The 23,884-nt window shown below is 37.9% G+C and overlaps 1 protein-coding gene across 14 annotated transcripts in view; it reads left to right on the plus strand.

The window, feature by feature from the left end:
• LOC105225491 (uncharacterized) overlaps positions 1-23,884 on the plus strand; it is a 232,280-nt gene that overhangs the window by 132,630 nt on the left and 75,766 nt on the right. For 2 of the 14 annotated variants that reach the window (XR_007423228.1, XR_007423229.1), the window contains exon 2: positions 6,465-12,008. The exons of the other annotated variants lie outside the window; for them this stretch is intronic. The gene's annotated coding sequence lies outside the window, so the exon portion shown is untranslated. Of the gene's footprint in view, positions 1-6,464; positions 12,009-23,884 lie in introns of those variants that run through there. 14 annotated transcript variants of the gene reach the window in all.

Here is a 23,884-nt window from a genome sequence, read left to right on the forward strand (position 1 = left end):
ATTCCACTGGATAATTCACGGCATCGCCTTCATTGTCAAGACGATCGATCGATTTGTATGAGCGCAAGTCTCGCGGAATTTGACTTTGAATCTTCCAGTTAAGTCATCAACAACGCTATTTTTGGCAGCTATCATTGCGTGTGCACTTAAGCAATCATAGTTACGATAATTTGGCCAATGTCCGAACATTTGTGATGAGTTCATCTTTCGTGAATTGATAAACGGCAGATGGAATTGATGTCAAACTACCGGAAGTATCAACCGGTATTGACCCATTTCCAATTCTTAGCGAATACGATTGCCTTCGGTAATGTAATTTTTGGTCGTATCCCATAATTGACGCGGATTTGAAGGCGATGATCACATCGCGAAAAGTGTGCGAACTTCAGTGGCATTCGAAGTAGCTATCGCATTGTCCATCGTTTGATTCTAGTGACTATAATTTTCCAGCAATTGTAATTGCTGGCTTGCTTCTCAAAAAGTTGCACACACCTATCATTCACAGTACGCATTGACTCAAATTGAACCGCGTACATTTATCAATAGCAACCGAAGGTAGAAACAATCGTCGTTTTTTGGGTGGATTGTCTATATTCGTCCTAATGCATTACTTGTTAACATACCTGGATGTCCATCTACTGGTTGGCGTTGCTTTCTGCGTAATTATTTCTTCGACGATACATTCCATCGGGGTATTTCCGAATGTCCTCGCAAACAGATCTCTGACGAAAGTTGAGCAAAAACTCGTAAAAGTTAATTTTGTTGCGGGTGGTGTTTCCACTGGCTGTAATGTATTCCCCGGGTTGAAATACACTCTTTGACCATTCTCCAAATTAACTGCGAGACGCACAACAGTCGAAAAACGTTCATGAATTGCAAAAGTAAATATCCTACAAAGCGCTTTATTGCAGTTTACGTATCGACCGTATCGTTCACGACCAATAACCGCCATATTGGTTCCTTTGGTGGCGTACTTACAAACGTATTTTATAGATTACACCAAACTGCAATACTAAACATTGATATGAGTTTTCAATGTGAATTAGACAACAGTGGAGAATATAGCACGATCCATATGTTGTCAACTTCGATATTCACTACTAACGGGTGATTTTTTTGAGGTTAGGATTAGCATGGTGTCAAAGAGAAAGATGCTCAGTATGCTTTGACATTTCATCATGAATAGACTTACTAACGAGCAACGCTTGCAAATCATTGAATTTTATTACCAAAATCAGTGTTCGGTTCGAAATGTGTTTCGCGCGCGTGTTTTGTTCAGCGATGAGGCTCATTTCTGGTTGAATGGCTACGTAAATAAGCAAAATTGCCGCATTTGGGGTGAAGAGCAACCAGAAGCCGTTCAAGAACTGCCCATGCATCCCGAAAAATGCACTGTTTGGTGTGGTTTGTACGCTGGTGGAATCATTGGACCGTATTTTTTCAAAGATGCTGTTGGACGCAACGTTACGGTGAATGGCGATCGCTATCGTTCGATGCTAACAAACTTTTTGTTGCCAAAAATGGAAGAACTGAACTTGGTTGACATGTGGTTTCAACAAGATGGCGCTACATGCCACACAGCTCGCGATTCTATGGCCATTTTGAGGGAAAACTTCGGACAACAATTCATCTCAAGAAATGGACCCGTAAGTTGGCCACCAAGATCATGCGATTTAACGCCTTTAGACTATTTTTTGTGGGGCTACGTCAAGTCTAAAGTCTACAGAAATAAGCCAGCAACTATTCCAGCTTTGGAAGACAACATTTCCGAAGAAATTCGGGCTATTCCGGCCGAAATGCTCGAAAAAGTTGCCCAAAATTGGACTTTCCGAATGGACCACCTAAGACGCAGCCGCGGTCAACATTTAAATGAAATTATCTTCAAAAAGTAAATGTCATGAACCAATCTAACGTTTCAAATAAAGAACCGATGAGATTTTGCAAATTTTATGCGTTTTTTTTTTTTAAAAAGTTATCAAGCTCTTAAAAAATCACCCTTTATAAGTTGTATCTTCGTCTGATGAGCTACGACGATAGAGTTGGATATCCATCATTTCTAGTTTGTGTTTCCGAAAGGAAAGCAAGTGGATAATGTTCGTGCATTTATTGTTAGGCATACAAAACGAAGTGGAATTGTGGTGTCCGCAAGGTCCATGAACCACATTGGTTTTCATCACTTCGTTTAATACTGGATCTTTCTCTGCATCAGGAAATTCCGCACAAATGATTTCATCAATTTGATCTGGTGGAACCACTATTCACCATCCCAAGAAGAACATCGTAACTGTTGTTTGAAAAGTCGTGCTGAGACAATGTTACGGTCGCTTGCTGATTGACCCAGATCCATAATTCCACACGTATGTCATCGCATCCTGGGAGTACTCGTTCATGTGCTTTGGCGTTGATGGCAAAAATAACACCGACCGATATTAGCGGGACCTCTTCGTGGCTTCGTAACAAATTTCAATCTGTAATTGATCACTTCGTTTGAAACACACATAAAGTTTTCACTGAATAATTTTCAATAATTTTTCTTTTAAATAGCCGGAATAAAAAAGCAAGCGAACGAAATTGAACGATTCAAATAATTTACAAATCAAAATATTGAAAAACAAAACAAAAAAGAATTGTATGAAAAGTCACTTTTTGGAAATTTCCAATTATTCGACTTTTCTTATGAAAAGTATATTGTTTTTTTATATTTAACCCTTTCCAGATCGACACCGAACAACTTCTGATTTCATGAAGGTTGATTCCGCCGTTCTCGAGCGTTAGCGTTACAGTAGAGGCCCGCTAATCCGGACACGGCCTAATCCGGATTCTACTGTAATCCGGACAGAGTTAAAAAATTCAAAATTTCTATTATGTACCTTGTAATCCGGACCGACATTCTCTATCCGTATTCTCTAATCCGGACACATGTTTATTATTCACTACATTCGCTTCGCACTTTATTTCGCCACTTATGCGTGCGCTTTGTTTCATACTTGTGTGAATCCGCAATATTCTGGAAATTACTTCCTGATCAAACATGGGTGTCTGTCTGCTGTAGAAAGAAGTGCTCCAGGGAGAAAAACCTCTAAAGAGAGAGTAACATTTCTTGCTTGTGCAAACGGTGATGGCACACATAAACTTAAAATGGTGGTAATTGGATAAGCGGAAAATCTCAGAGCTTTTAAGAACTGTAGCGATCTTCCAGTTGAATATTACTCGACAAAAAATGCCTGGATGACTTCAACTATTTTCGTAAAATGGTTTCACGAGTCGTTTGTCAAACAAGTAAAGGATTTTCAAGCGGAAAACAACTTAGATGGAAAAGCTATTTTACTAGTTGATAATGCTTCTTGTCACGCATCGGTTGCGCAGCTTACGAGCGACGATGGTAAAATTATAACCATATTTCTTCCACAAAAACACAATACGCTTAACCAAATTGTATTATCTCAAAAGCCTCTTGGTGCATATCCTGTCTTTGGAAGAAAATGATGTTTCCAAAGTTAATAAAAAACTCACAATAAAGGATGCTGTTTTTTTGCTTGCGAATTCTTGGGACAAGCTGTCGTCAGTAGCAAAATGTTGTCAAAAAATTCTTCCCTATTCAGGGAATAACGACATAGTTTATACCGAAAAAAGTTCCGATGCCGATGAGGATCCAGATGATAGCGTTTTTCTGTCTGTTCTCAAAGAAAGGACGTCACAGCGTGAAGATGCACAAGAGCTAACAGAAATCGGAAATTTTGCAGAGAATGGATAATAACAATCATCAACTGCCACAATCTGAAATTAGTGAATGGCTTATTGGAGATAACGACCATTTACCCCTCCATAGTGACGACGATTCCTTCGTTGAAAAAGTCGAAAACAATGAACCAAAAGCTAAACATGAAGACGCTATTAAAAGCTTCAGCACCTGTATACAGTGGTCAGAGGAAAATAACGTTAAATCGGACAGTTTGTGTATTCTTAGAACGCTACGGCAGCGAGCAATAGAGGCTAAACAAAAAAGCGTTCACCAAACCAAATTTAATCGATTTTTTCAATTAAATTTAGAGATTTATTACACCGCTTGCTACATACAAATTTCTAACATTTATTTCCAATGTATTGTTTTAAGTTTGAAACATGTGTATTATTTGTTATAATAAACAAACAGAAATTTATAAATATTTTATCTTAATGCATACATAGTTCTGATATGCCTTTGGTAATCCGGATTCCCTTATATTCCGGATAGGGGTCGGTTTTAATTGATCCGGATTAGCGGGCCTCTACTGTACTAACAAACACACAATCATTTTTACTTACATACATATGTACATATGTATGTATGTATGTATATATGTATTTACAAAATAACGTTTGTATGGAAAAAGAAAAGGGCTGTTTTTAGGGGTTTTCCAGCAACTTTTGTAATTTTTTCTTACATAAGAACCTTCTCCTAATAATAACAAATACAACTAAAAAAATTAGCCAAATGATGCCGTGACAACGAAAACAGTTTCATTTTTATATATAAGATTATGCTTTATGACTATGTAGAAAATTTAATATTTGTTCATTCAAGTTTATATACTTCTTTAAATAAGGAAATGTAAAAGCTGATTAGACCTGCTCGTTTTCAATTGATGATCACTCAGAAATTTAAAATCTCCAATTTTGAGACTAGTGTCTGTATTACAGTACAGAATTCTGGTATAAAAATGTATTACTGGTTCTACGTGGTGCGTCCCATGTCCAATAGCAACGATCAGTACTTATCTTCCATGTATACGAAAATTACTGTATTCTTGCAATGTAATAAAATATTCAAATAAGTTTCACATCTGTGCATGAATTTGAAGTTTGATTTGAAATATAATTTTTGTAATTATGAACATATTTAATAAGATAAAACGTATCCTATGTCCGTCCCCTGTTTCTGAGCTATCTCGCCACCAATTTTCAATCAACTCGGTTCTTAAGTTATAAGTAGTGTAACTAATACTCTTCTTCTAATTCTTTTTTACATATAGATAATTTATTACCAAACATGAGTTAAATGCATTCGTCATTAAAAATGGTTGATATCGGTTCCTTCTCAATTCTCATATGTACATATATCAGGCATAAATTATTCGGCCATCTGATTGACAAATTTATGCGTTAGTAGGCCAGATCTCTCAACAAAAGAATTGGAAATTAAAAATGCAAATTTAGTACCTTTAACCTTTTTATACCAAATATACTTACTTTGCTGATTTTTTCAAATCTTGCACTAAAAGCGATACTTGTACATATATTTATACTCCTGCAAAAACATGCAACATAGTATAATAGGTATCTTCCCCTAATTGTTTTGTGTAACATCTAAAACTAATCGGGATAGGAATAAAGTTATATATACGAGTATTACAAGTATGGGTTAAAAAATGAGTTTGCGATTCTCCCCTAATCGGTTTAATCTACATGTCACATTGGCGAGAACAAGTATTTGAAGGACCACTCCGTGAAACTAGATGAAACCCTTACCGCTTTCTTCCTTGTTACCATATAATTTTATCTTTCGCATTAACTGCATTTTGATGCATTTAATATAGATACCAAAATATATTTCATTTACATTATGTTTTATAATGGGCAATAACGGATCATATCATACATTTTATTCGATATTGCAATAATCTTTTATTTCGTCTGTCCAATAAGTTTCAAATGTTTATAAGTACTCATAAACTTTCTTTGATTCTTCGTTGTTTTTTTGCTAGTTATGTTCGAGTTCTCTTATCATTTTCAAGTTACATTATACTAGCGAGTATATGTACATGTCATGAAAGTGATACAATCGCATGCATTCTGTTTATATTTAATTATGTAAGTCTGTATGTTAATTGGATTTGTCACTCCTCACGAACTTAAATTATAAAGAAATGATATTTTATCAACTAGAAGGGTTAATGAACAAAATATAAATATAGGTACATATATAAAAATACTTACTTAATACTGGGTTTTTTTGTTTTACGCATGTCCGCATTAGAGCGGGTTCATTTACAGGGATGAAAAAAGGGGAAAATTGCGTATGCGGGAATTGTTCTGCGGATCAATCTGAACAACTTGGCTTAAAACCAGTTTTGAGCCGACAATTTATAAGGCGAAGTTTGGTCGTCAGGTTTTGTGATCTCCGAATGAGGTTTTAAACATAGGTACATTTTGATATTCTATTGAGAATTTGTCGGAATCGGCTAGAATCTAGCCCGTCCAACATAATTTTGTGAAGGGCCAGGTTTAGCATTTTCATAACCGTAGCGGGCCAAAAAAACAATAAAAAGACCTTCAGTTTTAGTATATTTATTTATTTATAAAAAGCAACATCACATAAATCTTAATATATTATTATTAATGTAACTATGGCCTTAGCATATAAAGATATTCTTATTCTTAAAATCTAATTAATGAGATGTCTAAAATTTTTTCTGTTTGCACAGCGCATCTACATATGTCAGCTGGAGTTTTAGAAGTGGCTATGCGCAAAACGCCTTTAAGATGGCTATCTAATAAAGATGATCTGCTTTTTGATTTGTTAAATTTCATACGAGAAAACAGCTGCTCGCAAACTGTATGTACTAACAAATAAAGAAATTTGTTGAATAGCCAGCTTAGTAAGGTTTTGGTATTGACTGGGTGTAATATACTTTTTGTAAAATTCAATTAAGTTTGGAAGACAATTATAATATGCTGTTTTTAGATGAGAGCTGCTTTGCAATTCTATTAACTCCAGCTGTAAATTCAGCGCAGCGCCTTCAATTTCAACATCAAATGGATTTTGAAACACTTTCATGCAGGGAGTTTGTGATTTGAAGTCTGCGAATCTGTCGTCAAACTCGTTCCTTAATCTTTGTAACACCAACACGTACTTGTCAAAATCCAAGGTATCTTGCTTTCTTGTAGATAAGGTCTCCCAATGAATCAACTGCTTTTGTTTCAGCTGCTTTTCCAACAACAAAAGCTTTTTTGTGAAAGCTAGAACGTGTTCGTATAACTGTGTGCATAGTTGGTTTTTCCCTTGCAGTTTCAAGTTAAGATCAGAAAGATATTTAGTTATATCAACCAGGAAAGCCAGATCAGCCAACCACTGCTCATCAGTAAGGAAAGTAATTTCTTGGTCTTTGTTGTCAAGAAAAATCTTTAAGTCGTCCAGCATGGAATAAAATCGTTTTAGTGTAGCTGCTCTGCTGAGCCAGCGAACGCGACTGAAGTATACAATATCTTCGTGATCTGAACCGACATCAGCCAGAAAAGCCTGTAACTGTCTGTGGTTAAGCCCTCTTGCGCGTATAAAATTAACTGTCTGCACTACTTTATCCATCACTTACTAATTACTTATTTTTCAAACAATTTGTATGTAATTGATATTATATTAATTTGTATGTAATTAATATTATGTATATTAATTTGTACAAAAACAAATGCAAAGGCTTTCCAAAAATGAAATTTATGGTGCGAGAACAAAAACAATTTGTTTTTTTATCGCTCCCAAATTATCATTTTTGGGCATAGGATTTCCTATTACTTCCTGGTTAACGGATCATAAGAAAAAATGATGAATGTTGTTGCTATTTTTTCCACAAAATTTGCTGGAGCGAAAATGCGAAAAAACAAACACACAAGTTTTCCCATTAGCTCGTGTTGATGTTTGTGACGAAAATATTTCTCATGAATTTGTTGTTGCGCTATTTGAATCAGTTCGTGCCATATGGCACGCTTCTTTTGTTTTGTTTTCTTTTTGTACATGTACGCGTTTTGCTTGATATACTCATGAGATTTAAACCAATTTGTAGGCACTTGCAAAGTACAGTACTTTATGTACTCTTTTTTATCAACTGCTTATTTTATTTACTACAGGGAGCACTGTTTTACTTGCAATAGAGTAAGTTTTTTAATTGACACACACAAATGTAAACATATAGAAGCAAACCTATACAACTGGGATGCCCAAAGACTCTAAGAGATGGCGGGCCGGATGGTGGCCCGGGGGCCGTATGTTGGACAGGTCTGGGCTAGATCGTACAACTAAAACATGTATCTCCCATCTGATTATTCGGATTTTTTTAAACTTCGCTGGTCGAAATCTGCTTTAGAGCCAGAGTCTCTTCGGCAAAGTTGTACATAATAATCCGGAGAGAATTTCTCTCACACGCGATTCATAGAAAAAATAATCGACCCGCGATCATTAACATGGATATTAGAGTTGTGCACTGTGCATCTTAAGGTGAAAACTTATATCTCAGACATAATAAGACCAATTTCAACCATATTTGGTTTGTGAAATTATTCAAATTATTTTTATCGTACAATGTGAAGTTGGGCGAATTTTAATTACAACCAAGGCGTACTCCAATATATAATAATAATACATTCAGTCGGTTTCTTTCATTATATATGTACATTAGGGTGTGCCATTCTGAGGCAACCTCTTTTTTTCAACTGAAAAACAGGCTCAAAACTTTCGAAAATGTGTAAAAAAAAAGCCACTCAAAAGATGAGCTATTAATATTAATATTAAGAGGTGCCTATTTCAAATTTTCTGTTTTCCATATAAATGACATAGAAAAAAAATCATTTTTTTTTTGTGGTGGTTATTGTGCGGAGGTTTTATATGTGCCCCGATGGCTGCCAGTAGGGATGGTAAACTCGATCCCGATTCTACTCGAGAATCGAGTTTTCTCGTAAAATAATCGATTTTTCGAATGTCAAGAACCGATTCTTAATCGACTTCGACTACTGGAGATCGATTCCGAATTAGATTCTTAGAATTTTTACGAAATTCATATAGCCACCAATAGGTGGCGCCACCAGAAACAGCTATATTTAAAAAGTTCTGTTTCTTATGCGACAGACCTTGTATGTACGCAGTAATTATTGTAAAATACACATATTTACAATTTTAATATTTTTAAAAAAACTTCTTCTTACATTAGGCTGGGCCAGCGTAGGAGTGGTGGCGTCATCTGATGACGTAACAGCAGGAGGCTGCTTTCACCATTGTTAAGGGCTTTATCCAACAATATCTGCCCAAGGTCTTTTAAGTTGGTCAATGAATTTTTATATTTAGCCGTTGGAACTATCGATAACAGAACCATTGGTCCTTTTTTCTCTATTTAGGAGTTGAAACGTAGTGTTTACTTCCTCTTGGGTTTCCCTTACTCGGTCGAATTGCCAATTCAGCCCGAGTTCCTTAACAAGGTCGAGTATGATGTCATCCCCGTGATGGCGCCGAGTCTGACTCGAGTGTCCTAAATTCATGAGTCAGCAGGTCGTTTTATGGATTTCATTGCGCCCTAATCCTCAGTAAACAGACCCGCTGTACTTGTTCAGGGATTTAATGCGGTACTTTTTCGATAATGCCATCTCCTATACCACCACGCCATATGTAAATTTGTAGAATCCTTCACGTTAAGTACCTCGTCTTGTGATCTTTCGATAAAATTTATTTTAAGTTTTACCGTACCACTTACTCTGTCAACTTGATCACAGAAAAAACACCACGAATTGCGTTTTGCTATTCTGAGTTTGTGTTTACGAAATAAGCAACCCAACATTTGTCGCTTAACCTTGTTAAAGGCCCTACCAGACTTCCATGGAAGTTTGATTGATTTCTCATTCATCCATGGTTTGTCTAGGGTGGAAACGCTCTTCTAAGTGGCATGCTGGTTCAAAAGCACCAGCGAGTACTGCGAGAGTACCTATTGAGCGACTCAGTTCGGCCACATATGTTCATTCTGGACCTACTCCTATGCATCGGTATCTCTGTACTCCTGATATTAACTTTGAAGTTGATGCCGGAAAAGGAATGCTGAAGATACTTTTAAGTCCGATACTTGGCCAACCGGATTTCTATTATATATACATCTAAGACTTTCTTCCACGCTAGTTTAGAAAGGTGGGGGTGTTACCTATATTTATAGTGAGAGAGTCCTTATAGCTAATGTAGTCGAACAGAGCTATTCCCTTAGCATTACGGTCAAAGCTGTATGATGGGAAGCAGCATCTGTTCAAATAATAAGCTGCATACTTGTTTTTTCCAGATTGGTAATGGCAGGGGTAACTCTCTATCGGAGGTGATGTCGCGATGTTGTAGTAACCGACCTTGAACTGAATTCGAGGAATGCGTACGAGTCTTGGTTTATACTCATAACTATGGCATCACGTTCTGGAGTGATGCCACGATGGAATATATCCCACAGGTTCGTCCTCAATTCCGAATTTTGTTTAGCGGACATCTTCAGTATCAACATGTGAAATGTGATACAAGAACTTGATTCCGATCGTTAAGTTTGTATGGCAGCTATATGTTATAGTGGTCCGTTGTCGGCAGTTCCGAAAAATGAGCAGCTTCTGGAAGAGAAACTGTAACTGTGTAAAAACTGTGGGAATAGTTCGTATATATACAAACAGACGGACATGGCTAAATCGACTCAGCTCGACATCTTCTTCTTCTTCTTTACTAACGTAGACATCGCTTACGCGATTATAGCCGAGTTAACAACAGCGGGACAGTCGTTTCTTCTCTTCGCTACGTGGCGCCAATTAGATATTCCAAGTGAAGCAAGGTCCTTCTCCACTTGGTCCTTCCTCTGCTTCCCCCGGCAGGTACTGCGTCGAATACTTTCAGAGCTGGAGTGTTTTCGTCAATCCGAACAACATGACCTAGCTAGCGTAGCCGCTTTAATTAGCTGAACAATGTCAATGTCGTCATATATCTCGTACAGCTCATCATTCCATCGCATGCGATATTCTCATCTTTCGCAGATCTTTTCTCTCGAAAACTCGTAACGTCGAATAATCGGTTGTTGTCATCGTCCAAGCCTCTGCATCATATAGCAGTACGGGAATTATGAGTGACTTATTGAGTTTGGCTTTTGTTCGTCGGGACAGGACTTTACTTTTCAATTGCTTACTCAGTCCGAAGTAGCGCTTGTTGGCAAGAGTAATCCTGCGTTGGATTGGATGTTGGTGGTATTAATACTGGTTCCTAAATAGACGAAATTATCTACAACTTCAAAGTTATGACTGTCAACAGTGACGTGAGTGCCAAGTCGCGAGTGCGACGACTGTTTGTTTGATGACAGGAGATAATTTGTCTTGCCCTCGTTCACTGCCAGACCCATTTGCTTTGCTCCCTTGTTCAGTCTGGAGAAAGCAGAACTAACGGCGCGGGTGTTGAGGCCAATGATATCAATATCATCGGCATATGCCAGCAGCTGTACACTCTTATAAAAGATTGTACCTGGTCGATTAAGTTCTGCAGCTCGAATAATTTTCTCAAGCAGCAGATTGAAGAAGTCGCACGATAGGGAGTCGCCATGTCTTTCTCGATCCTGACGGAGCTTTTGGTGCTGCTCAACGTCAGTTTACACAGCCGTATTAGTTTTGCGGGGATACCAAATTCAGACATCGCGGCATAGAGGCAGCTCCTTTTCGTGCTGTCGAAAGCAGCTTTGAAATCGAAGAATAGGTGGTGCGTCTACTGGAGAAGTGTTCCTTCCATAATTTAAGTATGCTCTGGGAATCGATGACTAGATCACCTTTGGGGATTCTACAAGAGTGTGCTCCGGTCTTGAAATCTTCTGTTTGTCCCCGCAGTAGAATTTTCGAGCATTACCCCTGTCGGCCAGCTTATCAAGCTCTTCGTACTCACGCATTTCGGCCTCTTTCTTTTTCTGTTTATAAATGCGTCTCGCTTCCCTCTTCAACTCTCGATATCTATCCCATCCCACACGTGTTTTGGTCGATCGTAACGTTGCGAGGTAGGCAGTCTGTTTTTTTTTCGCAGCGACACGGCACCCCTCGTCGTACCAGCTGTTCTTTTGCACTTTCCGAAAACCAATGGTTTCGGTTGCAGCTGTACGTAAGGAGTTTGAAATGCTGTCCCACAGTTCCCTTATACCGAGTTGTTGACGAGAGCTCTCAGAGAGCAGGAGTGCAAGCCCAGTAGAAAATCGTTCGGCTGTCTGTTGTGATTGCAGCTTCTCGACGTTGAACCTTCCTTGTGTTTGTTGGCGTGCGTTCTTTGCTGCAGAGAGTCGGGTGCGAATCTTGGCTGCAACAAGATAGTGGTCCGAGTCGTTGTTAGGACCTCGGAGCGCACGCACATCTAAAACACTGGAGACGTGTCTTCCATCTATCACAACATGATCGATCTGGTTGGTGGTTTTTCGATCCGGAGTACCACAGATAACCATATTTCGAACCCCGGCAAAGTCGATCCCATTTGGGGATGTTTCGTCGTGGAGGCTGATTTTGCCAACCGTAGTGCCAAAAATACCTTCTTTTCCCACTCTGGCGTTAAAGTCGCCAAGCACGATTTTGACATCGTGGCGGGGACAGCTCTCATAAGTGCGCTTCGAGCGCTAATAAAAGTAATCAAATCAGCGATATGTTGAAGAACCTCGCTTTGATGTGGATTGTGGCTAGACGTTCATTCACCGGAGTGAATGATAGTACTCGGCGACGGAGTTTCTCTCCCACCACGAATCCCACACTAAACTTGCGCTCCTTTATATGACCACTGTAGTAAATGCCACAAGGACCTACTCGTCTTTGTCCTTGTCCCGTCCATCGCATTTCTTGGGCTGCGGTGATGTCAGCCTTTATTTTCACGAGGACATCAAACAGCTGGGCAGCGACACCTTCCCAATTAAGGGACCGGACATTCCAGGTGCATGCCCTCAATTCGTAGTCCTTATTTCGTTTGCCATGGTCATCATCAAAAGGGGTTTGACTCATCCGAGTCTTGTTGTTCCTTCTCATTGGTACTGTTTTTTACGTAGCGGGTCCCAAGCCCAGCGCACAGTCCTGCGGAGGGGATGTTTCGTCTTATCACTTTAGCTCGCCTTCAAACGGATATTCTTAGGCTACCCAGAGGATACTTGGTCAAAGACCGGAAGACGTGAGCTGCTTAGGTCATTTGTAAGAAAATCGTTTCTGATCCCTCCCAAGTGAATGGCGATCAGAGAACTTTCCTAACTTGCGTGAACTTCTACACATGACTCCATCCTCCTTCGTTACAAACTTAATATACCCTGTTCAGGGGTTTTACACTCCTAAATAAATATTAATTAAATAAATAAAATATTTAATCAACAAATTTATTATGTCAGAACATGAACGCCAAGAAATATTTTTAACGGTATTCCGAGAGTAAAGCTTAAAGCATAAATTTCAGCTGTTTACATTATTTGCAATTTTATAAGTTCATATTTGTGTCGGTCACTGAATTATGCTGTTCACAAAAATAGACGTTTACTGGAATATAATTTATTTGCGGAGAGTCAGCAAAACGTTTCATTTTTGACAAAGAAACATATTGAACCACGGCTCCAATTTGTCAAGGACCATGTCAACTGATAACCGGAGAAATGGAGAAATATTTTGTGAGCAGACGAATGTAAGGTAGTTTTATTTGGTGGCGCAGGATCTAGGCTGTATATCCGTCGTCCACCAAATACGGAATATAATCCGCAATACACTCTTAAGATAGTGAAACATGGTGGTATAAAAGTGATGGTTTGGGGGAAGTTTCTCGCACAGCGGCTTGGGACCAGTCCATCTGATAAAAGAAACCATGGATCAGTACATACATGTGAATGTATTGAAAAAAGTTATGCTGCCATACGTGGAATAGAATATGCCATTAAAGTGGTTGTTTCAGCAAGTTAACAACCCGAAACGAACAAGTAAATCTGCAAGGGAATGGTCTCGGGTCAATAAAGTTGAGGTTATGTCGTGTCCTGCTCCGTCGCCTGACCTTAACCCCATAGAAAATTTAAGAGCAGATATTAATAAAGGTGTTGCTGCCCGAAGACCATCAAATGCTAGAGGATTATGGAGCACAGTCCACGAAGCATGGCAGAAAATCCCGTTGAAAAGGTGTCGTGATTATACATACTATTTAAATGAGCTGAGTTGATTTAGACGACACGGGACAACTACAACATTTAGCTGCAATATAAACTAAACGATCAAAATAAAGTTCTTATTGGAAAAACTGTTTTATTTGCTAAGATATCTTCACAAAATTTGTCATGGATTATATCTAAGACAAAGGCATAATTTTCGAACAATTTTGTCAGATCGTACTACTTTAGCGAAGAGCTGCCATACATAATGGCTGACTTAGAAAACTTCAATTGCAATGCACACAAGGTATAATGTTCTGCATCCGGAATATTTGTCAAATTACATCATGTTTTGAAACGCATAAACGAATGGTAGTCCATGCGCAGTGAGAGCGAAAATATCTCATCACAAATAAAGTTGATGCTTTTGATATTTACATAAGCAATGATATACTTATGATGACAAGAATACAGGTAAAATTTATTTTCATGAATATTTTAATGATGTTTGTGCTTCCATTTTCGATGAAGTTGAAGAAATTATTTATTTTTATTATCTATTTGATTTTAATTTGATAATTTTTTATCTTTATACGTTCACAAAAACAAAAAAAATTACTGGGAAAGCAAACATTGCAGTGAAAGTGTTCTACGATGTCAAATTATACAACGTATCATTTTGTAATGTAAGTCATACCGTGTCGATACTTTGCAGTCATACCGTATCGATACTTTGCAGTAGTACGCTTCGAAGTCAGCCACTAAATGATGAAAATCTAGTATTTGTATGTAAAACTTTTTAATTTACAATAAATTTAGCATGGATTATTGTTCAAGTCTATGGTACAGCTGAAATTAACGTTTTTTCTGGTAAATATAGAATGTTATGAATGGTGAAATGAACAGTAAACTGATCCAGCAAATTTGAGTGTTTTACCATAATTACAATTGCATCGATCGTTGGTAACATTCATTATGAAGTGCTGAATACAATGCTGTCGACAGACGACAAACGACATCTGTCAAATATTAAATTATTTATTGTAAAATTATTTACAGCTCTTACAAACTTGACGTTATTTTACAAATAAAAACATAAAATAGCTCTATTTTACCATTTGTATTAGGTAGGTAGGTAGGTAGGAGTGCAGCCCTATCGGGCTCAATTAGCACTGATGTGCCATTTTGGTACACTATTCGTAGAAACCTCCTGTGTCTGCTATTACGTTTCACCTACTCTCTCAAACCATTTTGAGGTTTCAATGAAACAACTTATGTCCGATATGCTTTTGGTGGAAATCCATTCAAGATTTGGTGCTTGGTGGATTCCGAGTGCTTTGTGTCGGATCTGTGCTAGAGCTGGACATTCGCAGAGAAAGTAGAAGATTGTTTCCTTGTTCCCTGCTACTCCGCAGCCACGGCAGATGTCGTTGTGGGGCATACCCATTTTGGACGCATGTTCCCCAAATGGCCAGTGCCCCGTTCTGGTAGCTGTTATTCTGTAAATACTTCTTCTTGACCTATTTAATAAGTCGTTGGTTCTTTTCCTGTCGTATGTTGGCCATAATTGTTTAGTTATGGTGCATTTTGTAATGTTTTTCCATCTGTTATTTACATTATGTTGAAATTGTCTATTGATCTCTCCTTTGATCGATCCTAGCGGGCTTGGTATTAGCACCGCCTCGGATTCGTTGAGGAAAGCTCCTGCCTTTGCCAACTCATCTGCTTTTTCGTTACCGAAAATGTTCCTGTGGCCGGGAACCCAGATCAAGTTCAGTTGGAGCTTGTCTTTTATTGAGCTTAGTGCTCTCTTGCAGTTGTGAACTATACTGGAATTTGTCATGGGTGAAGACTGTGCCAGGAGGGCCGCCAGGCTATCCGTAAATATAGTTGCTTTATGTATATTCCCGTGGTTTTCTAATAGAACTTCGCAGGCTTTTCCTATGCCTAGTACTTCTGCTTGGAAGATGCTAGCCGAGTTCGGTAGACGTATAGAGAGAGATATGCCCAGATCAGCGGAGAATACCCCCGTGCCCACTCCGCAGTCCATTTTGGACCCGTCGGTATAGACTGAGGTGGTATCCTTCTCTGCTATTGGACCTCTTCTCCATTCTCGTCTAGATGATATATGATATCCTCACCTGGAAGTGTCTATTGAAATCCAGCTTTGGGAGAATGTAGTCTGATTTTTAATAGTGAGCTTGTTTAGAATTACACTATGTCCGTAGTTCTGCTGATTCCAACCTCCCAATTCTTTTATTCTTATCGCCGCAATAGCAGCTGTTTTTTGAATCAAAATGTCTATTGATAGTTGATGCAGGATCACATTGAGCGCATCAGTCGGACATGACCTGATTGCGCCCGTAACACCAGCACATGCTGCTCTTTGTATTCCATTTAATTTTCTAATGTTGTATTGTTTGTTTAGCGCTGGCCACCATACCAGAGCTCCATATGTGAGTATGGGTCTTATGACCGCCGTGTACATCCACATGATTATACTTGGTTTGAGGCCCCAATTCTTGTTGACGATTTTCTTACAAGTATAGTAAGCCATGTATGCTTTGTTTATTCTTTTTCCTATGTTTATTTTCCAGGACAGCTTGGTGTCAATCACCACCCCCAAGTATTTAGCTGTTGGGGATAGGGTGAGTGTTGTGCCGTTTAGTACCGGAAGTTGAAACTTAGGTATTTTGGTTCTGCCTGTGAATAGCATTAGTTCTGTTTGTTCGGGTTAACTCCTAGACCATTGCTTTTAGCCCATAGGTTTAACCTACGAAGTGCTCTTTCCATAATCTCGCTGACTGTTGAAGGAAACAAACCTGATACCAACAACACTATATCGTCTGCATACGCTACTGCTTTCACTCCTCCACCGTTTAGTTGGAGGAGTATTTCGTTCAGCGCTACAACCCATAGAAGCGGAGAGAGGACCCCCCCTTGAGGCGTCTCTCTACTCACATAACTTGTTTGTGTTGCAGCGCCGTTTGAAGCTATAATCTTCCTATTCTCGAGCATCGATAGTATCCATCTGCACACAGTGTCATCTATGCCCCCATGCGCCAGAGAATTAATTATCGTATTTACTTCTATGTTATTGAAGGCACCCTCTATGTCTAGAAAAGCAGCCATGATGTATTGTTTGTGGTGAAGTGATTTTTCAATCACACTTATCACCTCGTGAAGGGCGGTTTCGGTTTATCGACCCTTTATGTACGCATGTTGGGACTTCGATAACTTCCCCGCCATTATTGTTCTTACGTGTAGATCTATTAGCCTTTCTAGTACCTTCAGCATAAATGAGTTAAGGCTTATAGGTCTAAAATCCTTGGCATTCTCGTGTGTTCTTCTGCCTGGTTTCGGAAGGAACACAAATTTGCTCCTTTTCCAACTTCTTGGGATGTAAGATAGTTGAATGCTCGCTTTGTATATATTTTCAAGCCTTAGAACCATTGGTTCTACCAGTTTTTGCAGCATTATGGCATAATCCCGTCAAGACCTGCCGCTTTAAATGGTGCAAAACTATATATGGCATATTTGATTTTCATTTTGTCTACTATTTGGCTTCGATAGTCAGCTGCGTTCACCGGTGGTTCTAGTTGAACCCTCGTTGAAGGTGTTTGCTGACTCCCGGGGAAGTGTGTTGTGATTAGTACCTCCAGAGACTTTTTTGCCGAGGAGGTCCAATCACTTCCCTCCGCCCTAATGTAGGCAGTATTAATATGGTCTTTGGATAGCATTTTACTCAGCCTAGCGGCTTCTCTGCAGCTTTCTATCGATGTGCAGAAAGATCGCCATGAGTCATTTTTAGCTTTCCTGACTGCTTTTTTGTATTCCTTCATAATGTCTTTATATGGCTGCCAAATTTTGGTTCTAAAACTCTCATTGAAAGTTTTCCTTAGTTGTGTTCTCAAATTCTTGAGTTCACTGTTCCACCAAGGAAGGGACTTTCTCTTTTTCAAAACTGCTAGCGGAGTAGTTTTGTTAAAAGTTGTGATTAAGATTTTTTTCCAACTTCTCTACTTCTGAATCTAGTTCCTCGGGATTTCTGATACTCTTATTGCCTCCCTTTTCGAGGCATTTTGTTGCTATACTGGTAAATTTTCCCCATGCCGTTCTTCTAGGGTTCCGGTATTTGAGAGGCTGAAGAGTATCCAGGAGTGATCCGACATGGAAGGCTCATCGGATACCCTCCAGTTATCCACAACGAGACTGTCTGTGTCTGTTGATAGCGTGAGGTCAAGAACTTCCTCCCACCCCGGAAACCTATCCGAGCTTGGGAAGATAAAAGACGGCTAATCGCCCTTGTTGCATATACTTAGATTACTATTCAAAATATACTGCAAAAGTGACTCACCTCTGGTGTTTATACTGGAGCTACTCCATACGGTGTGCCTTGCATTTGCATAACACCCTATTAGGACATCATCCTTCTTGTTCTCCTATACTAGCCTGGTGAGCGGCGCCGGTGGTATGTCTTCGTCATGGGCCAAGTAGACCGAGACCAAGAAGAAGACCTTCTGTTCCACCTTTACCACTGTGATATCTGCTGTGCTGTAATTAGGACAAAGAAATGCATTTATACTTTTATTGATAAGAATGCATGCCCTGGGTTTACCTCTGTTCCGTGTGTAAAACAGGTTATAGTTGCTGCTGTTTAGCCATTTTATGGTATCTTCATTGACCCAGGGCTCCTGTATTAGGCTGATGTCGATGCCCCCCTCGGTCACGAGGGTTGTCAGATTCGCTGTAGCACTCTTCGAGTGCTGCAGGTTAATCTGTACGCATCTTATGTTGTTGTTATTGGGCATCTCGGGGTTCTTCAATGCCCACATTCCTTAGCAACTGGCTGGCGTCGTCGACCTCTTCCGTGTCGTCTTCGTCAGCCGCTTTGTCGCCTTGGAAGATTTTTAGTCTTAGCCTTGCGTATTCCGAAGCTGATTTTGTTGTCAGTCTTCTTCAGAGCCTCAATGGACTCATCGCAAATGGCCACTAGTATTGGCTTGCTTGCTTTGTTCGGTTTTTCCTCCTTTATAAGTTGCCACTCATCTATACCAGGTACAGATTTGTTCTGCAGCTTAATGCACCTCAGGAGTTTTTCGCCTGGCTCCTCTAGTAATAACAATTGATAATTTAAAACAAATAAATTTACCTATTTACTTATTTTTTGCATAATAATTTCACTTTGAACAAAATATTAAAATTTCATTGAAGTGCAAGGTATTAGTATGGCCACAACGAAATTGTGTACATGCAAAATGGACAACTGCGTTGTCTTGTGTACATGCCGGCCATTGTTATGTTGCTGCATTCTTACGAATGTTCATGTAGTAAGATGCGCAACGCCATTTTCAGCTCGCTGTCGTGCTGCCGTGTCGTGTCGTTATCATTGTATTCAGCATATGACTTAATTAAAATAGAGATGCGCCATAATAATTTTAAAACTAGAATTTCCTGTTTGACAAGTACAAGTCTACAAGAATATTAGAAATGTAGAAATTTTATTGTTAGGGTTACTCATACATATACATATGTATGGTATGTACACATACATACATATCTATTTTTTTCTTAATTACAAACATTATTTCATCTGAAGCTTATATAACAGACAACATAACAATTTAATGTAACAAATGATTTTACTTCACCATATCAAACGCATTTACATTTCCAATATTAAAATGATATACACATCTATCCACTTGTTTTAATATTAGCTCATACTATAAAGAGCATATTTCCAAAGTCGAAAAACTTACTTTATTTTTTCTGAGTGAGTTGCACTTTTTATAAATTTAAGCTTACAAACAATGGTTAAGGCGCTAAATCAAGCGTAATTGGATATTTAATAAATTATTTAGCATATTTACCAATTTGTAGAATTAAAAACATCTGAAATACGTCGAGATATCTGCGAAGCTTTTTCGAGTATTATGAAAATTTTTAATTTGGCAAAATTATTAACACATTTTCCGCAGTTTACAGTCAAACAAACTTACCTCGAAGTTAGAATATAGTTTATATGATTTTTCTTATCTTATAGATAACAAGTAAGAAAGGGCTAAGTTCGGGTGCAACCGAACAACTTATACCCTTGCAACTTGCTGCAATCAAAACCAGGGAAATACCTTAAGATGTAAAACGTCAATCAGAAGATCGGAATCAAAGCATTTTTATATCTTTATATATATAAATCTTCTGACCGTGTGTTTGCATTTAAACTGCTCCTAAACGGATGGACCGATTTTGATGAAATTTTGTGTGTATGTTCAAGGAGATTCGAGAATGATTTAGATTTACAATCTGGTCCACTGGAAAATGTTTTTTAAATTATTTTTTTCATTTTTAATCAATTGTTAATTTTGGAATGTTTGACCGATAGATGGCGCTACCATCGCAGTATCCAATATTCAAACCTTAAATTGGCGTAAACGTGCATTAAAGAAAACGATACCAAAGCGAAAGGCGACATCTGTGGATCAAGTTTTGATATTATGGACAGAGTTGTTCGTTCTTAAGTAATAAATTGGGTGATTCAATACATCTATGGGTAGCTATAACATTTTTTTCATACCTGCTAACTATTGGAGGGGGTATCTTGGCAGGCAATTTAAAATTGCAAAAGGTCTGACATAAAAAAATAGCGGCATAACTGAAGTGTTGATAAAAAATTTGAGATATACAGAAATCTTTTCGAAGTATTGCACAGAGCAATGCAATATTTAAACGGGAACGATGAATACATATATGCGTACAATTTTAAACTGATCCTTCCTGAAAAATAATAAAATTGCTAAATATTGGGAATGGTTGAATAGAACTGCAATCAAATACACAATGCAATGAATTAAAACTGGCTCATTTATCATTCGATGAATAATATACCACGGGCATCCCAACCATAACCTTGCCAGCCGATTTTTTTGTCTTTCCACGCTTGAGAACCGTTTCTTAATATGCAGTCCACCAGGCTGACAATCGATTGGACTCGATTGATTTCACTGATACACAGCCCAAATTCAATAGTATTTTTACCCCAAGAACCAATTCTTTCTTAACACACGAAATGCTTTTTGATTAATTTTTGTTGCTTCATCAAAAATGCGATTATTCCTTAACTAATACTTATAATCTAACTATTAGAAATCATATAGATGGTATTAGTAGTACTATCTATGTATCAGCCACAGTAAAACGTAAGCGGGTCCTCTAGTGTACGTATATATTCGGCATAAGATTTGTTAGAAAAACCAAAATCATTATATAATACATACGTAGTCATAATACAAAAATAGCCGGGTGTTCAAAAATGGTCATTTGGGGGCTAGGTGAAGTTTTCGCCCAAAATTTTAGCCACTATTACTATTATGAGTCATTTTTCTTCTGAAATTTTCATTGATATAACTCAAATATTGGCGGATATATCCACCATAAAATCATCAGGAAGTTCGAAAATCTTTATATTAAGTATATGGGGGCTCAGAGAAGTATTGGATACACAGAATTACTACTGCAGGAAAAAGATTCTATCTGATATTTTCCAACAAAAGTCAACAATATGTACTACGGCCCTTATATTAGGTAGCTAGGGTCTTGAACAGTTTTGGTTGAATTTGAACAATTTTTTGTCACAAAGTGGCATGCGCTAAAGACATTTTTGACTAACTGCAGATTGACGGGACCCTGATTGTGTTTTGTTGCGAGCTCTGAAAAAAGATTAGGGTCCGCTGCCAGTTGAAAAGCGAGAAAGTAAGAAAAGAGTTTCATATCATTTTATCTTTGTCTGAGTTTGAGCTGTCGATTTTACAATTACATTCGATGAATGTTGAACAAAATATTACCATATGGTCAGACATAGCCACGTCTCCTTCTAAATACTTGTGCACTATGACAAAAAACATTAAGGGGATTCTCTTGCTCTTGCAAAACCCTTGCACGGTACACGAATTACAGAATTTTCCACTTGGTGCAACGGCACAACAACAAACACACGCAGAAAATTATTTGCAATGGCTGTAAAAAATGTCAGACCAAAACCTATGTTTATTTTCGTGCAATGACACGTAAAAAAATAATTGCAACCCTGTGTCACCTGTCATTTTACATAAAGACATATTTCGCCTTTAAATTGTTGAGGAAGGTAAGATTTAAATAGATTTTATAATTTCTTCTAAAATTATAAAGATTTGTTACAGTTTTTTCTTAAGAATGAATGCAGAAGGTGTGCTAATTCACAATAGTCATGCACAATAGCCATTCTCAATATTGTATATTTCGGTATAGGATTTTGGTAGAGCAAGAGAATCACCCTAATGCGTAACGATATACGATGTTGTATTATGCAGAGACTGTGACATATGTATTTTACGTATTATTTCATCAAGTGGTAAGATATTTGTGAAAATATTGTTACATCAATATTGTTACATATATACTATTCCTTAAGTGATTTGCCAATTTAACTAATCCAATATATTGCTATCATGATTAAAGATATCCTTGACAAAAAGCCGCGAGGTGAGCTTCGGATTTAGGATAGTTTTAAACAGTAAGACTTTGTTCATAATTTATTCTTCAAAATCTATGTCGTCCCTCTAAAAGTAGCGTTTTACGCTTAAGATCTTCAATTGACTCAAAACGGTTTCCTCGGAGCGGTCGTTTCAGTTTGGTAAACTTGCCAGAACTCACACGGAGTTAATCAGGCCGATATGGTTATTGCGGCACGATATTTGCTGAAAATTTGGCGAGGCGATTTTGGCGTGGAGCGAAATCCAAGAGTTGGCGGTCCATAATTCCGGTCTCTTTTTACGAATAGCTTCGCGCAAACGACGTATAACACTCAAATAGAATTCTTTGTTGACAGTTTGGCCGGACGGAAGAAAGTTGGAGTGTTGCACACCTCGATAACCGAAGAAAATTGTCAACATAATCTTGGTTTGTAACGTGTTTTTTTCAGCTTGGCCATGATATTCGCCAGATTGATCGTTTGTTTCCGGGCCATATTCCACGATTAAACACCAGTAATAATACGTTTCATGACTTCCTGAAAGTAGGAAAGCATTGTTTCACAAACCCTTACGCGACGCTGTTTTTCGAAAAAACTGAATGATTTTGGAACCAATCGTACTTCCACTTTTCTTAAGGCCTAACTATAATGTGCATAAGCTAGTTTAAGCCAGCGTAAGCAACTGTCCGAATACACACAAATTGTATGTTGCAACTATAATGTGCTTTACATCAAGATTCGTCAAGTTTTTTCAAACGTCATTTGCTTAATCATTGATTCCCAAGCACCAATTCCGTTGTAAAACCGTTGGCACAAGTGTAAAATATCTCATGGGGATTACTTTGAAGGGGATAAAATAGATATTCATGAATAAATAAATAATTTTTGAAAAAACACAAAATTCGCGATACTTTTTGAACACACCTCGTACATCGATTTTTTTATACATTTTATATTTTTGCAATTTGCAAAAATCAAAGCCAGGAAATATTTTAAGGTATAAAATCAATCATATGGAGCAGTGCTTCCCAAACTTAGTTTTGCCATGACCCGGTAATTTTCACACTGTCCTTTCGTGACCCACTTAATAATATTAAACTCAAGACGGTTACAAGAGATTAAATAATACACGTTTAATAATAGTAAGAGAAATGTTTTATTAATATTAAATTATAATATTTTGGTATCTTTGGTACTCACTTTTTAGTGCGAAGTTTATTGTTAATTATAGAGTTTATTGTTAATTATAGAGTTCAAGTTTGTTGAAATTGCTGAAAGTTTTATTCTGAGGGTTCCACTTCCAGTCTGTTTCGATATTTATTTTTAAGGCAAAGTAGTGCTGAAAACCCAGTTCATATTTGTAAGTGGTCACAAAAGGCATTAAAAAAATCATTACTTGATGAGCTAGTATTATGTATTCTTGACGACAAGATAACCAAAAACCAATTGGTACGAATGTGTGAAGGTCATTAGTTTTTTTTTGAAGAAATGAAAGGAA

This window comes from Bactrocera dorsalis, chromosome 6 (assembly GCF_023373825.1).
Source record: "Bactrocera dorsalis isolate Fly_Bdor chromosome 6, ASM2337382v1, whole genome shotgun sequence".
NCBI classification, from domain to species: Eukaryota; Metazoa; Arthropoda; class Insecta; order Diptera; family Tephritidae; genus Bactrocera; species Bactrocera dorsalis.